General features: G+C 36.4%; 1 pseudogene; it reads right to left on the reverse strand.

Annotated features, from left to right (window-relative positions):
- Window positions 1–14031: 14031 nt before the first annotated feature.
- Window positions 14032–14836, reverse strand: LOC122738596 (annotated as a pseudogene).
- Window positions 14837–16927: the final 2091 nt, after the last annotated feature.

The following is a 16927-nucleotide window of genomic DNA, read 5'->3' on the forward strand; positions in this document are numbered from 1 at the left end:
TAAATGAACCATCTCTCTTCACTCTGTTGTATGAGTTTATTTTGCCCTACCCAGGGTTAGAGGCTTCAATCACTGACTTAGAACAATATGTTCATCTTCTTATCTCTTAGAGATTAGGGACAGACTGTAGGATCACAAAAGACAACATGTACTATCAGAGGTAAGTAGCTATCAGTGTGTATTCTCATGTTATCCGAACCATTGGTAAGTCAGTGGTCTAGGATGAAATCTATCTCATAGGTTATTGTCTAACACAAAGCAACCTGAAACCTTGCCTTTGGTCATATGTAGGAATAGACCAGAGAACTAGAAGTCAGGTGATTTGAACTGCTGATATGTTCAAACAAGTAGCTAGGGCCAATTTAGATGCTTATATAACATGCCTCAGTATCTCATATATATGTTCATAGGTATAGGATTTTTATCTATGTGACCCATACGATAATAAAGCATCATGCCTCACACTCAGCCTTATCTTATTATTAGGTATCCCCTTATGCCTTGCTATTTTCAGCGAGTATAAAGTTCACAAACATTGAATAGAGGATAGGTCTATACATGAATCAGAAAAATAAGACAAAGCAAACTCCTTTCTTTCCATCTTCCCCTGCCCCTGCCCCTTTCCACTGAAAATTTAAATTCTTCAGATCATAACACCACACAGTTAAAGGGCTTCAAGGGACTTAAAGACATAGCACTTCCCCTGATCTTTTTAGCTTCTTTCTCTGTAACCTGCTCATTTCCCTCATACTGTTGCTAACAGTGCTGCAACCTTAAATGTCCTGATCCTCTCTCAGTCCTCAGTTCCCACAGATTCCATCCTAACTTTCTGTCTTTAGTCTCTCTCTTGGTAGTATGTTTGCTTTAGTCATCCTGTTCTCACAAACTCATATAAACAAAGTGGAACGGGATGCTAAATGTCCCCAGTGTATAAATAAAAGGCCCAAAGAAAAACCTCAAGGTTATTAAGCCAAAAATATGACCCTATTAGAGCTACGGTGATTCTAGTAGAAAAGTATGACTAGATTCCAGTCCTCAAATAATGGCAAGGGGTCACAGAAAAGAAAGCACAGACCATCAGAGAGCAAGCATATGCTTCTCTTACAATTATATTTTCCCCATTCATTTCCAGTCTCACAAGGGGCACAAATAACTTTGGAACTCCTTGTTAACTCAGATTTCATTGGACTTCATTGGAGCAATCATAATTATTCATATATAATTTAAGCCCCTGTCTTGTGCTTCTCTACCAAATGATAAGGTGCGAACCATAAATCAATTAGCAAAGCGTTTAATTAAGACAGGATACCAAAGGAATTGAATCATATTCAACCACCCTTAGGAAGTGTAGAAAAAGGAAAAATCTCCCATAGATTCCCACACCATTTGGGAATGGAATGCTCCCTGGAAAACTCACACTCAAAGACAGAGACAGATTTGTATGACAGATGAAATATTTCTCAGTTGTATCCTCCAACAATCTATTGTGTTTCTTCTGGGTTCTGCTTCCTTCAGTTACCTTGGTATGATCTTAGAAATCCTTTTGTGGTTGCTATTCCACCCTATTTCCACAGTGATCAGGGCTGCTAGGTGGTACAGCCCTGGAATCAGTAGGACACAAGTTCAAAACTGTCCTCATATACTTGACACTTACTAGTTGTATGACCCTGGGCAAGTCATTTAACCCTTGAATGCCTCAGAAATCTCCAGTTGTCCTGATATATCTTGCCACTGGACTCAGATGGCTCTGGAGGAGAGAGTGAGACTGGAAACTTTACACAGCCCTCCCTCAATTAAATCCAATTCATTGAAAGTCATGACATCACCTTCCAATGTCATGGTCCTCTTTGAGAACAAAGGATAATTAACAACAACACTGACCATTCATGGATAGTTCACCTTTGTACAATGATCTTATTATGAAGTGTATCTTTCCTCCCTGCCCCCATTTTTGGAAGGAACTGCTACTATTTCTACTGCCATCTGCTGAAGTTATTTTCTACTGCTCATGGACACTTCATCAGTCAGTGTTGCCATTGTTGTTGCTGTTTTGGTCAGATTGCCCTGGGCCAACACACTTTGAGAACTAATCAACATATTTTCAGTTCTTTTCTTTCTTTTTTTTTTCTTTTTGTGGGGCAATGGGGGTTAAGTGACTTTCCCAGGGTCACACAGCTAGTAAGTGTCAAGTGTCTGAGACTGGATTTGAACTCATACCCTCCTGAATCCAGGGCCAGTGCTCTATCCACTGCACCACCTAGCTGCCCCTTTTCAGTTATTTTGTTAGAAAAACCTGGCCATAACCAATTGACACAGTGGCTCAGGCAGCTGTTAAGGTAATCTTAAATATATATGTGTATGTATGGGTAGATAGTTAGATAGATAGATAGATAGAAGTGTATGGATCACAGACTCCATCAAAAACAATCACTCCTAGCTGGATCAGGGTGAATAAATTCCTTTCACCTTTTGCCTCTCTTAGAATATTGTCTATCCCCCTGACAATGCACACGCACACACACACACACACACACACACACACACACTCACTCACTCACTCACTCACTCACTCACTCACTCACTCACTCACTCACTCACACATACCCTTACAACTCAAAACTCCTACTAAGTGTTTTTGGACTGGGAATAGATACATGCCCTGCTTTTTCCCCCCTTTCATCTTCTGTTATACCCCACAGTAGCTACTACTTGGCCATACCAATTGCCTTGAACCTTCAAATGGGTTCAAGAAGTGATACTGAAGAGGAGAGAGCAACTTTTGCCTACATTTCTGCCTGCACAGAAGAAAGTTCTTTTCCTTTTGTCTTATACTCACTATACCTGTATGGATACTTCAGGATATTTTAAACATCTTTGAAAAGTAAAGAGAAAAAAAATGTCTTTTCACACTATTGTATTATACTCTTCTTGATGACGGCTAGGTTTCAGGATAAAATCTTCCAGTCACTTAACGTTCATAATACAGTCAAATGTCCATCCCCAGAAAGAGTTCTTTTCTTTCCTTCCCTTCCTTCCTCCCTCTCTTCCTTCCTTCCTCCCTTTCTTCCTTCCTTCCTTCCTTCCTTCCTTCCTTCCTTCCTTCCTTCCTTCCTTCCTTCCTTCCTTCCTTCCTTCCTTCCTTCCTTCCTTCTTTCTTTCTTTCTTCCTTCCTTCATTCTTTCTGTTTCTTTCTTTGTTTCTTTCTTTCTCTTTCTTTCAACTTCTCCTCCCCCTCCCCCTCTTTCTACTTCTGCATCTTCTTTCTCTTCTTCCTCTTCCTCCTCCTCTTTTCCTCTTCTTTCTTCTTTTTCCTCATAATTCCTTTCCTTCTCATTATTCTCCTTCTTCTTCCCTTTTTTCCCTTTCTACAAGAATATGGCACAAAGGACTTAAAAATAATTTATTTCACCTTGAAACATAGGTGATAGATTTAGAGCTGGAATGTACTTAAAGGCCATAAATTCCAACCTCCTCATGTTCATATATAAGGAAACTGAGACCCAGAAATATTTTTTTTAAATCATTAAAGTATTTTATTATTTTCTAGTAGATATAGATGTAGAGATTGTTTCCAACTTTTGTTTTTATAAGATTTCTAGTTCCAAACTTTTCTCCCTCCCTCCCCTCCCCCCATTCCCAAGACAGCAAGCAATCTGATATCTGTACAATCACATTAAACATATTTCTGCATTAATCACGTTGTAAAAGAAGAATCAGAACAAAAGGGAAAAACCTTAAAAAAGTAGAAATCTTTTGGTGTAATCTGCATCTAGATTCCACCGTTCTTCTTTTCTGGATTTGGAGAACATTTTCCATCATGAGTCCTTTGGAACTATCTTAGAACACTGTATTGCTGAGAAGAGTCAAATCTATCACAGTTGATCATCACACAATGTTGTTGATACTGTGTACAATGTTATCCTGGTTCTGCTCATCTCACTCAGCATCAGTTCATATAAGTCCTTCTAGGTTTCTCTGAAATCTGCCTGCTCATTGTTTCTTATAGCACAATAGTGTTCCATTACATTCATAAAGCACAACTTGTTCAGCCATTCTCCAATTGATGGGCATCCTTCCAATTTCTAATTCCTTGTCATGACAAAAAGAGCAGCTATAAATATGTACATATGGGTCCTTTTCCCTTTTTTATGATCTCTTTGGGATACAGACCGAGTAGTGGTATTGCTGGGTCAAAGGGTATGTACAGTTTTATAGCCCTTTTGTCATAGTTCCAAATTGCTCTCCAGAAAGGTTGGGTCAGTTCACAACTCCACCATCAATGTACTAGTGTTTTACTTTTTTCCACAGCTTCTCCAACATTTATTATTTTCTTTTTTTGAGACCCAGAAAAATTAAATGCCTTGGCTAGAGTCACATGTGTAGTAAGTGACAAAGCTGAAATTTTATCCTCTGACTAATTTTAGCATTCTGCTATAACATAGGATCCATAGCTACAAGGGACCTTAGGGGCCATCTGGTCCAGAAATCCTAACCTGGGGTCTAAGACCCTTGGCAAGTCTATGGATCATTTTCAGGAGAATCATCTGGTTGAAATGAACATTTCATTCATTTATTTTAAGATATTATTCTGAGAAGGGGTCCATAGGCCTTGCTAGATTGGCAAAATTTTCTATGGCAGAGAAAAGTTAAGAATCTTTGATCTAGTCCTAACTACTCTTTGTTTAACATTTATTTGAAAGGCAGTATGGCACAGCACTTAGAAATATGGCCTTGGAGGCAGGAAAACTTGGGTTCAAGTCCTGCCTGTGAAACATCATAGCTGTGTGACCATGGGCAAGACCCTTAATCTTTTAGCACTTTGTGTCAGTGGTGTCAAATTCAAAGAGAAACAGAGGTACCAAAATCCTACATAATTAACCCTTCAGACTGTTAAAGTTGACTTAGAAAATCAGTAGTAAAATTATTAATGCTCTACTATATTTTTACTTGGTTAAATATTTATCAATTACATTTTAATGTGTGTTTCAAGCCTCACTCCAGATTGATGACCTTCAGGTCAATGTATTAACACCTCTGTATGACCAAAGATCTGTAAATACAGGATATATAAAAGATAAATACACTATGATGGGAAAGGGAACATACATTAAAAATGGGGGAAATCAGGGGAGAAACCTCTTTAGGTTTTGAATTGAGCCCTGGATTCAGGAGGACCTGAGTTCAAATCCAACCTCAGACACTTGAGAATTACTAGCTGTGTGACCCTCAGGAAGTCACTTAGCCCTCATTGTCCTGCCAAAAAAAAATGCATTCCTGCCATACTAAGAGTTGTCTAGTTAAACTGGGAGAGATACATCACCAGAAAGTTAGTTGCGCTGTGATTAATTGTTATTCTGGCTATAACAACTCATAGAAGCTATTTACTAAGGCATGGAGAGGTTGTGATTTCCATCAATGGAAGGAGTATGTACAGCTAGAAATCTTTCATTCTTCAAGTATTGAAGTAAGCATTATCAACCATATAGTATTTATGAACCATGTATTATATTTACATGGCAAACAATACAACAAAAACAAAACATGGCACTAGGACATAGTGACAATCTAAACTTCCCAGATATTCATAAAGGGAAACTCTTTATGGCAATAGCTAAGAGTATCCTAAGTTTCAGTATCCTCAGATAATAATATGTATTGGGCAGATAGACTGCCATCTTCAGGTCATTAGGGGTTGAATTCTATTTGCCATTTATTTTGCCTTTTCTTTCTAAGTTACTTCGACAATGTGCTAGGAAAACCCCTAAATGATTGAGGAATTTATTGTAATGTCATTGTGGGATCCTGCAAGCTTTATATAAGAGAAAAAAAAATCCCTCCAGCTTTGTTGAATAGTATGCTACATACCACAATTTCTACTCTTTAGTTTCCTCTTTGCTACCTATTACTTATATTGAGCTCTTTAATTGTAGGGACCATGTCTTTTTTATCCTTGTACCATCCCCAGAAACAGCAATAATGTGCTGCATATAGTAGATTTAATGGTTGGTCAATGATAATAGAGTAATAGATTTAAAACTGGATTAAATGTAAGCTCCCTCATTGAAGAGATTAGGACATGAAAACCTAAGTAAGTTAAATGACTAGCCCAAGGTGATGTAGGTACCAAGTTTCAGAGCCATGATTCAAAGCCAGATCCTCTTATTCCAAATAAAAATCTATTTTTACACCCACCATGCTGACTTTCATGAATTAGTGACAGTTAGGGACATATGCTCTAAGATTATAACTCCATGATGAAGTTAACTAGAATATATTCATCTCAATAGCAAATTACTTTAAAAGAGGGGGGGCAGCTAGGTGGCACAGTGAGCAGTAGATAGAGCACCAGCCCTGGAATCAGGAGGACCTGAGTTCAAATCCGCCTCAGACACTTGACACTTACTAGCTGTGTGACTCTGGGCAAGTCACTTAACCCCAATTGCCTCATCAAAAAAAAATGGGGGGGGGGGAGAAGAGTTGGGAAGCATGAGGTTTTCTTTGGCAGGTCTTAATACTATACAATCAGCATAAAATAATCTTTTTGCTTTCTGCTCTTTACCTGATCCTCATTTCATCCAAAACTTTTCCATGCTTTTAATGATGTTCCTGGCCCTCTCCCTTATAATATATTTTCTTCATTTTCTGGATTGTTTTGCTTTAATGCTCCTCTTTTTAATAGACAAAATTACTTTGTTCATGACAGAGAATTTTTCTCTCATTAACTCCCTGGCTTCAAATTTATTCAATGCTTCAACAATTCTCATTATTAATTGTATGATATTTGAACACTGCTTTTTTCCAATATATTTGATCTTTCTTTGCTTTCAAATTCAGGAATTCAACACCAAATAGTTGTGGATTATATCTGTCTTTAGTTGATACTGAGCCTTAGCTGAGTTTTGTAGTTATACTAGGGAGCTACAGAGAATTTATCATTTTCAGCAAACTCACAGGTATGTTTTCAAAATCTCTGCCTCTCACTTTCATCTCAGATTTATGTAATTTTGTTTTCTCTGTACTTCATCTTCACAGGATGTTCTGTTGGAGACCCTTTTGATGCTCCCCCATTATTCAGCCTCTAACACTTTCCTCCCTTCCCCCCTTAATTGATTCAAAAGCATCTGTGGCATTTGCGATGAGATGTCTCCGGAAAAAAAAAAAAAGAAGCAAACATTTTCGTTTGGTTAGGATGACCACATGAGAAAGCACAATTTCACTAGAGTAGCAAGCCTACTTTAATTATAATCACTTTGGGGAATTGTGAATCCCTGAAGTACTAGAGATTGAAAATGTCTTCAAGGAAATGAGAATGTACTGAAAGCATATGAAGAGAAGCTGCATAGGTAGGGAACACCTGTTCTGTTCTCTTCTCACTGAAGGTGAGAGAAAATAGGCTTGCCTTATGTAAAGTGTTAGAAATGAAGTTGAGTTAATGTGAGCAAGAACATATTTATGTTTAGGGCACATGGATTTCAGTAGAGATATAGATATTTTCTATGAAAAATAGAAACATCTTACCCCAGTATCACTCCTAAGTCTCCAAGTCAGTAAGACCTCTTCTATGAAATGGAGCATAAATAAATTTAAACTCTGTGTGTGTGCTTGTGTGCATGTGTGTGTGTGTGTAGCTGAAAAGGGAAACTATAATGATCCAAAGGTGAACTACACTACTTTGAACTACTCCTTTGAGTTTCTTTTTTCTTTACTTGGGAGTCAGGTCTTCTACAATCAAAGATATTTCAAGCTAACCCACAAACAGAATGAACATAAATGTTTAGCTATTTCTCTGTTCCTCCTGCTTTTTTAGTGAACTGACTAGTAAAGTTGAAGTGTTAATGCAAAAAAAAAATCATTCCAATGCAGACAAATTGATCAGGACCTGCCATGGACTGAAGTCATTAGAGCCCCATTGGCAGATTGAAGGACAATGTTATTGAATCCAGGGTCACTTCTTCAAAGCTGTTGGATGACCCTCACTCCACCCACATCAGCCTCCCTTGAGCTAACAAAAAACTTGGAGAGAAGCAAACTTGTATTTGCATCCTCAGGAGTTTCTCAGTGAATAGATTCTTTCTGTTCTTTTTTTCTTTTTTGGTTTGTTTTTGGACCAGATCTATGATTTCTTTGATTAAGGGAACTCCCAGTGAGAAACATACTCTACCAATTGGTTCAGCAACTTCTAGTCTTAGAGAGTTGCCTGAAACACTGAGAGGCTAAATGGTTTTTCCAAGGTCACAAAGACAGTATGTATCAGTGGGCAATTTGAATTCAGGTTTTCCTGAGTCCAAGGCCAACCCACTATCTTCTCATCTATACTGTTTTTCAAATGGGGGAATAGATGTTATGCACATTTTATTAAATTCTAAAATTTCAATGCATTGCTTCTCAACTTCATCTTCTTAAAGTACTTCAGAATATACTATCTATATACCTTTGCCATGGAGCAAAGAATACATTTAGATTTCATCATATTTGCATGCATTTCAGTTCTAACACTTACCTATGTGCTGCAATTAATGTTTTTTTTCTTAATAACAAAGAATAGCTGCACCCCTGTCCCCAACAAAACAACTAGCTATGCAATACTTCTCCATATATTTAAAGAATATTATTAAGTTCAAATTTCTCTTCCAGACAATATTTGATTTCTGTTCTGGCATTTGTACCTAAAAATAGATAGTGAGGAAGAATTGGTCAAGGCTGCAAACTAAGTAAGTCTAATTGATCACAAGAAGAGGTATACTCTTTGGAGTCAAACTTTTTCATCTCCTGGGCAATTATTTCTATTTGCCAAGAAGCCTGATCAATCTAGTATCCCTGGCCTACCTCTAAGCCCCATCAAGTGACTACTATGGTTCAAAAAATTTTATTTTCCCAGTGGGAGGATTTGAATGGCTAACAATAATAACTTACATTTAAATAAAGTGCTTGGCAAAGCACTTTATATATATATATATCATTTTAACATTAAAAGAAACCATTGAGTTAAATTCTACTGGTTTTATTATCTCTATTTTCAGACAAGGAAATTAAAAATCAGAGATGAAAATGACTTGTTCAGGGTCACACAGCTAGCAAGTACTTGATCTAGGATTCAAACTCAGGCCTTCCTGACTTTAGGCCAAGTTGGGCAGTCAATTATGCCTACCTATTTACAGACCATGGTGCCTTCACTCTGACCATCTTCCTTAACATGACCCAAGAGCTTCCTGGAAGGGAGCCAGAACTCTGACAGGTGAGCTTTCACCCAATCTTGTCTAGGAAAAAGTTTCCATATAACTTCCTGGTTATTTTTAGACCAGTCTACCAGATATGTGTGAAAGCACCTAGGTAGCTCAGTGGACAGAGTATTGGACCTGGAGTCAGTAAGACCTGAGTTGAAATGCAACTTTAGACACTTACTAGCTGTGTGACCTTGGGCTTTAATCTCTGTTTGCCTTAATTTACTGGAGAAGGAAATATCAAAGCACTCCAGAATCTTTGCCAAAAAAACCCCATGGACAGCATCTGTGTGCTACAATCCACATGGTTACAAAGATATGGACATGACTGATGACTAAACAAAAGCAACTAGGTATATATGGTATTCTCTCTCACCCATGTTTCTAAGTCTCTTTTATGCATGTGTTTTCCATTGGAATGTAAGCTCCTTGTGAGCAAAGACTATCTTGATTTCTTCTATTTTTGTTTTTAGCATACAAACAATGTTTGGTGTATAGTAAGTGCTTAATAAATGCTCATTTGTTCAATCATTCAGTAATCATGTTACTATATTCAGATATTTCAGCCTCATCTGTATTCCTAGCTAGGATAATAGTATTTAGAGAAGAAAGGCAATTTAGAGGTCATTTAGAGTCTACTTCCACTGTATAAATAAGGAAACTGAGGCCCAGGAAAAGGAGATGACTTGCTCCTAATCACTCCCAGTGACTTCAAGCTATAGCAGTGAAATGCCTTATGAGTTATCAGGAATCCTCAGTCAGAAAATCAAGATAGTGTCTAATGCACCTTTTATGGTCTTCTAATGTCAGTCCATCCTCAAATGCAAAATGAATATGCTCATTCCCAAGTGACCCTTATGTATAGTCCTTCTTCCAGTTTTTATTGAACTGGAACTAGATTCCAGTCCATTAGTAACCAGTTACATAAAAGCAAAGAGTACTCTGGTGCTATAAATAAAAGTTTTCACTCTCTTCTTTCCATATTACACAATCTAGGCCAGTAGATGAAGGTTCAGTATCATTTCCTGATAGAACATTTCCTCTTTCTCACATAGTTTTATCCCAAGGACTTTCTTGTACTTTGGCTATGTTAACAATCTTGGGTTGGGTTTCTTGCCAGTGAAATTTCCCTGCCCCAATTAGAAATACATAGGTTTAATTTCCCCTCTTAATCTTCATTTCAACTTTTCATCTTGAATTTCCCATGTTCAAGTATCTTACTAAATTGATTCAATGCTTAACACTTGCCAAATAAGGAATCAGCTTCTGAATGAGTCCATATGTAATAAGGCAAGGATTTCATTACTCCTAACATTCTTATAATCAGGCAATGATTAAATTATTTCTAACATTCTTATTCTCAGTACTAATATGAAAATATGCTAAAGACCCTGAACTGTTTAAATCTCTTCACCATGTTTTGTGTCAACTGCTTCAATTTCCATCATTTATCACTGTATTGCAGTGGTTGGCCTGTAAGGGTTTATGCTAATAAGGACAGGAGGAGTTTATCCACAGGTGCTCTGGTTATCTCAGCTCCATCTTTTAAAAAATCATTTACAAGTTTGATGCTAACAACCCTAAGGACCACCAGCAGGAAGGCTGATTAACTCTTAAAAAAACAATTAAATCATTTGCAAATTGTGGGAATCTAGAAAGATGATCAACTCTCATTGCTCTTCTGGCTCTCTACTCAGAAATGAACAGAATATGCTTGTCATTCTTTAGGGTTAGACAAAGAAGGTCAAATATGTTTGCAGATCAAGGGGGCCCAAATAGACCTTTTGCATAAGCTTACCTGGACAAAAACTAGGATATATTCATAGTACTACAGGGAAATGCTTAACTCTGATTTCCTAGGCATGTTTGCTCTGCATTTGAAATCAGACAGTAATGCCACCCAAGAAATGATTTGCAGCTTTAATGTGTGCCTGCAGGATAGTGTTATTGATGAGAAATCTGTATTAGAGCACCGTGAATCATCATTAAAAGGCATTTAAAATTGGCTTGTAAAATATAGCTTTCCATGCACTCTGTGCACTCTCCTAGAAAGATAAAGTAGTGTATTAAAATGATGATATGGATGTTAATAAATATGAAGTCATGGTGACTATATTAGTTTTGTATCTTGTAAAGTGAGCTGCTGCAATTTGCTATTGGAAGCTAAAGTCTGTGTCTTGAATCTGGAATCCAGGAAAGATTTTCTATAGTGGACCAGGACATCTAGAGCCACTTAACCTAGCTAGTAGTCCACTTCTATAAAGTTGTTTACATGTACAACATGTTTTCTGTGTATAAATCACTGTTACTGGTTGGAGAATCAATTCCAATTGTAAAAATCTATTGTAGTTCTACTTTTTAAGATGGGGCCATCAAGCAATTTCAGGCCCCTTTAGTTCTTAATTTGAGAACTTTCTCAACTGCAAACCATCCTGGGTACAATTTCACTGCAAATGAAAGTCAGTATGCAAAAAACTAGTTTAATTTTGAGAGGCTTAGTCATGAGTAATATCGATTTCTTATGCACAGCCATAGACCTGAATAAATATGACACATAGCATCTAACATGTAATATTTATCTTATTAGTTCTATTTTAACTATGCATTAACACATTCGAATTAGTAAATGAATGGGGAGAATTGCTTGTGCATGAACACATATCTATTAGTCCACTAAATATATCTACCTGCCTCTGCAATCATTTGTTATGTAATGAAAGACATTGATATTACAACAAAAGGCTAATGATTGTAATATGTACTACAGATAGTGCCTGTGCCTATCACTGTCTTTTGTCTCTGACCTAAAATTTAATTCTGTGTTTTTGGTACACAGTTCTCCTCATTTGCATCCATGTGTAAGTCTGACACTTTTATTCAAAAGTATCCTTTTGGAAATGCAGTTAAATTAGGTTACATTGGTCACAATTAAAAATGTTTATGTTCTGGCATTCTAATCCTTCTACATAGAAGAGCTAGAACAGTCACAAATCTACCAATCAATTAATGAACATTTCAGAATGATAGATAAAACATTTACTAAATTCCCAAACATTGAGGATTCAAACAAAATCAGATAAGACAGTCCCTTCCCTCAAGGAGTTTATAGTCTAATAGAAGAAGACAACATAGAAAGAGGCTTTGTAATGTTATAGTGGAGGGTAAGTGAGGGAGGCATACATCCAGTTTCTTATAGTTATGAGCAACCTACTTGGCCAATCATTTTGACATGGTTTCATATTGTGACAGTGATAGTTATGCATGTGTGCTTCCAGGGACATTAAATTGACTTTGGATGTTCGACCTTGATCACATGAAATCAGATTAAACTGTTTTCTCCACTTTTATTTAGTTCTCTGTCAGTTGAATATTGGTTTCTATACCATCTGAATAAATGTTTCATTGTTGTTGGTTTTTTTTTTAATCTGTAGTTTTTAACAATGGATATTAGTACAAGGAATCATAAAATAGGACACTTTACCAGTAGGAATATTCAGTGACTGCTAGTAGCTTTTAGTATGGGAAGTCAATTGTTTCAAGGATCACTCAAGCCTACAATGAAACAGGTTGTTGTACTGAAGTACAAAGGAAATCATGTAAAAACAAGCAAACAAATAAAAAACTGAGAAAGTATATCTGCAAAAGAGCATAATTTAATACTCAGAAAACAAGTACAGATCTCCAGAGGCAACCTGTCATTGGAGGAATTGATTCCTCTGCAATGTGAAAGATTATTAAAATTTAAAATAAAATAAATTAATTAAAACAAAACAATGAAGTAAAAAGTAAACTAGGAGCTTTTTTATTAAAAATCCAATAAAATAGATAAATCATTGTTTAATTTTATAAAACATAAAGAAGAAAACTTACTAGCATCAAAAATGAAAATGTTGAATATACCACCAATGAAAATAAAATTAAAGCAATTATTAGGAGTTATTTGCCCAATTATTTGTCAGTAAAATTGACATTTGAAGTGAAATGGATGAATATTTACAAAAATATAAACTGCTCAGATTAACAGAAAAGGAAACAGAATACCTAAATAACACTATCTGAGAAAAAACATGAAGAAGCCATCAGTGACCTCCCAAGAAAAAATCCTCAGGACCAAATGGATTAACCAGTCAATTCTATCAAACATCTAAGAAAAAAAAATAATTCCAAGACTACATAAATTATCTTAAAATAGGTACAAAAGGAGTTCTACCAAATTGTTTTGATGCTTAATGGAACAGAAAAAGAAAAAGAGAATTACTGAGCAATTTCCTTAATAAATATTGAAGCAAATTTTTAAATAAAATACTAGCGAGGAGACTGTAGCAATATATCACAAATATCATATACTATCACAGATGGGATTTATACCAGGAATGGGGGGCTGGTTCAATATTAAGAAAACTATCAGCATAATTGACCATATCAATTGGCTATGATTGCAATATCAACAACAATTATGTGATTATATCAATAGATACTGAAAAAAACCTTTGACAAAATGCAACACCCATTCCTATTAAAAGACTAGAAGGGGCAGCTAGGTGGTGCAGTGGATAAAGCACTGGCCCTGGATTAGGGGGACCTGAGTTCATATTTGGCCTCAGACATTTGATACTTACTAGCTGTGTGACCCTGGGCGAGTCACTTAATCCTCATTGCCCTGCAAACAAAACAAAACAAAACAAAGCAAAAGACTAGAAAGCATAGGTATAAGTAGACCTTTTTTTTTAATCTAGAGCAGTGTTTGTTAAAACCCAAAGCTGCTAAAAGTAAGAAGATACTGAAACCATGAGTTCACCAGGGTCTAGATCTAGTTGGTGCATCTGGCTGCTTCTTCTGCACAACTGAATTTCCTGGTGATCTCAGGACCAATGCTGATGCTGCTGTTGGTGACTTTGAATATATATGGCCCATCACAGTGCTGAGTGTCGATGCTGCCATGCTGGAAGTTGATGTAATGGACTCCTGGGGGATAGTTGGAGAATGTGTGGGAGACCTCTCTCCACTCAGAGTTGCTCCATCGATCCAACACCACCTCTGAGAGCTCAAACATATCCAGGATTTCAAAGTCATCAGATAGCAACTGCACACAGACACCATAGCTGCAGCAACAGTTGAATCTGGCAGCAAACCAGTCCTTGATCACAATGTCTGGCCTCACTGTGTCCATCATTTCTTCACAATAGCCCTTAGCTTTCATGTTCACCCACTGAAAGTTGAGACAAACACCATACTTCAGGAGAAAACATTTCCTGACTCGGGAGGCTGGAAACTCTTTTCCATGGGGCCCAGGTATGTCTTGTACAGTCCAAAAATATTCTCTCCCCAGATATATCCAAAAATTCAACCCATCTTCACCACAGGGGTTGTTGATCAGATTTTTCTAGAGTCTGCAGCAGAAGTAAAAGACCTTCCAGTCAGCTACTGGATGGTCCCAGTCCTGGAAGATGAAGCCCTCTCACTGGTACTTGCATTTCCACAGGGACACTTTGTCAATGAGTTCCCTACAGAGGCTGCAGACTGGACAGCTTTGCCTTAGCAGCTTCCAGGCTGATATCAGGGAGAACAACTCCAGAAGGAATGACTTCCTCAGGAAGCTCATGGATGCTGGCCATGGTGCTGTTTTATTTTGGCATTCCTCTCTGGTCTGCAGCTGATCATCTTTGAAACTTAATCTCTCTCTCTTTTTTTTTTTTTTGGTGGCACAATGAGGGTTAAGTGACTTGCCCAGGGTCACATAGCTAGTAAGTGTTAAGTGTCTGAGCCAGATTTGAACTCAGGTCCTCCTGAATCCAGGACAAATGCTTTATCCACTGCACCACCTAGCCACCCCTCTGATCCTTTCTTATATTAATAGTATTTATCTAAACCAAGAGTAAGCATTATCAGTAATAGGTATAAACGTGGAACCTTCTCCATAAAATCAGCAGTGAGGTTATGATGTTCATCATGACAACTATTATTCAATACTCTACCAGGAATGTTAGCTATATCAATGAGAAGAAAAAGAAATGAAAGGAATAAAAATAGGCAATGAGGAAATAAAGACTATCATTCCTTACAGATGATATGAAAGCATACTTAGAGAAACCCAGACAATTGGCTGAAAAACCTAGTTAAAACAATTATCAACTTCAGCAAAGTTGTGTGATACAAAATACACATAAATCATCAGCATTTCTACATATTAACAACAAAATTCAGCAGAAAGAGGTAGAGAGATAAATTACAGTTAAAATAACCACATATGATATAAAATACTTGAAAATCTACCTGCCAAGATAAACCTAGGAACTATATGGAGAGAATTACACTCTTCACACAAATAAAGACAGATCTAAACAATTGGAGAAATATGAATTACTCATGGGTAGACCAAGTCAATAGAATAAAAATGACAATTCTACTTAAGTTAACTTACTTATTTAGTACCATACCAAACAACCAAAACATTATTTTTTAGAGCTAGTACAAATAATAACAAAATTCATCTGAAAGAACAAAAGCTCAAGAATATCAAGGGAATCAATAAAAAAGTTAAGAAAGGTAGCCTAGTGGTTCTAAATTTCAAACTATATTACAAAGTAGTAATCATCAAAACAATTTGGTACTGCCTGAGAAATAAAGTGGTGGATCAGTGGAATAGATTAGGTACACAATGCACAGTAGTAAACGACCACAGTAATCTAGTGTTTAATAAACCCAAAGATTGAAGCTTTTGGGTAAGAACTCACTATTTGACAAAAAATTATGGGAAAAGTAAAAAAGTAACTTGGCAAAAAGTAAGTATAGCTCAATAGCTCATACTGTATACCAAGATAATGTCAAAATTGCATATATTACTTAGACGTAAAGGGTGATATCATAAGCAAATTAAGAGGGCACAGAAAAAATGTACCTGTCAGATCTTTGAATAAGGAAAGAATTTATGACAAAATGAAATAGAGATCATCACAAGATGAAAAATAGATGTTTTATTACATGAAATTTAAAAAAGGGTTTGTACAAACAAAACTAATATAGATAAAATTAAAAGAAAAACAGAAATATGGACAAAATTTTTGCAATAAGTTTCCCTGATTAATTTCTCCTTTCATATATATATATGAACACATATATATGAATACACACATATGTATATGTATATATATATATATTACACGTACATATGGAACTAAGTAAAGAAAAAATAAGGTTCATTCCCCAGTTGATAAATTATAAAAGTATATGAACAAGCAGTTTTCTGAAGAAATCAAATTTAGCCATAGTCACATAAAATTGCTCTAAATCACTGATAATTAAAGAAAAGCAAAGTAAAATAATTCTGAGATATGCTCTCATGCCTTTTAGATTAGCTACCATGACAGAAAAGGAAAATGGCAAACACTGGCAGTGAAGTGGAAACATTAGGACACCAGTGCCTTGTTGGTGGAGTTATAAACTAGTTCAACCATTCTGGAGAACAATTTGGAACTATATCCAAAGGGCTATAAAGTTGCATACCTTTTGATTCAACAAAATCACTAATATTTCTGCATTCTAAAGAAATAAAAGACAAGGGGAAAGGACCTATTTGTACAAAAACATTTATAGCAGTTCTTTTTATGGTAGAAAACAAATTTGAAATTGAGGAGATTGATGCCTATTATTGGAGAAATGACTGAAGAAGTTGTGGTATGTGATTGTGATAGAATACTAATACTATT

This window comes from Dromiciops gliroides, chromosome 2, assembly GCF_019393635.1.
Source record: "Dromiciops gliroides isolate mDroGli1 chromosome 2, mDroGli1.pri, whole genome shotgun sequence".
Taxonomy (NCBI): Eukaryota; Metazoa; Chordata; class Mammalia; order Microbiotheria; family Microbiotheriidae; genus Dromiciops; species Dromiciops gliroides.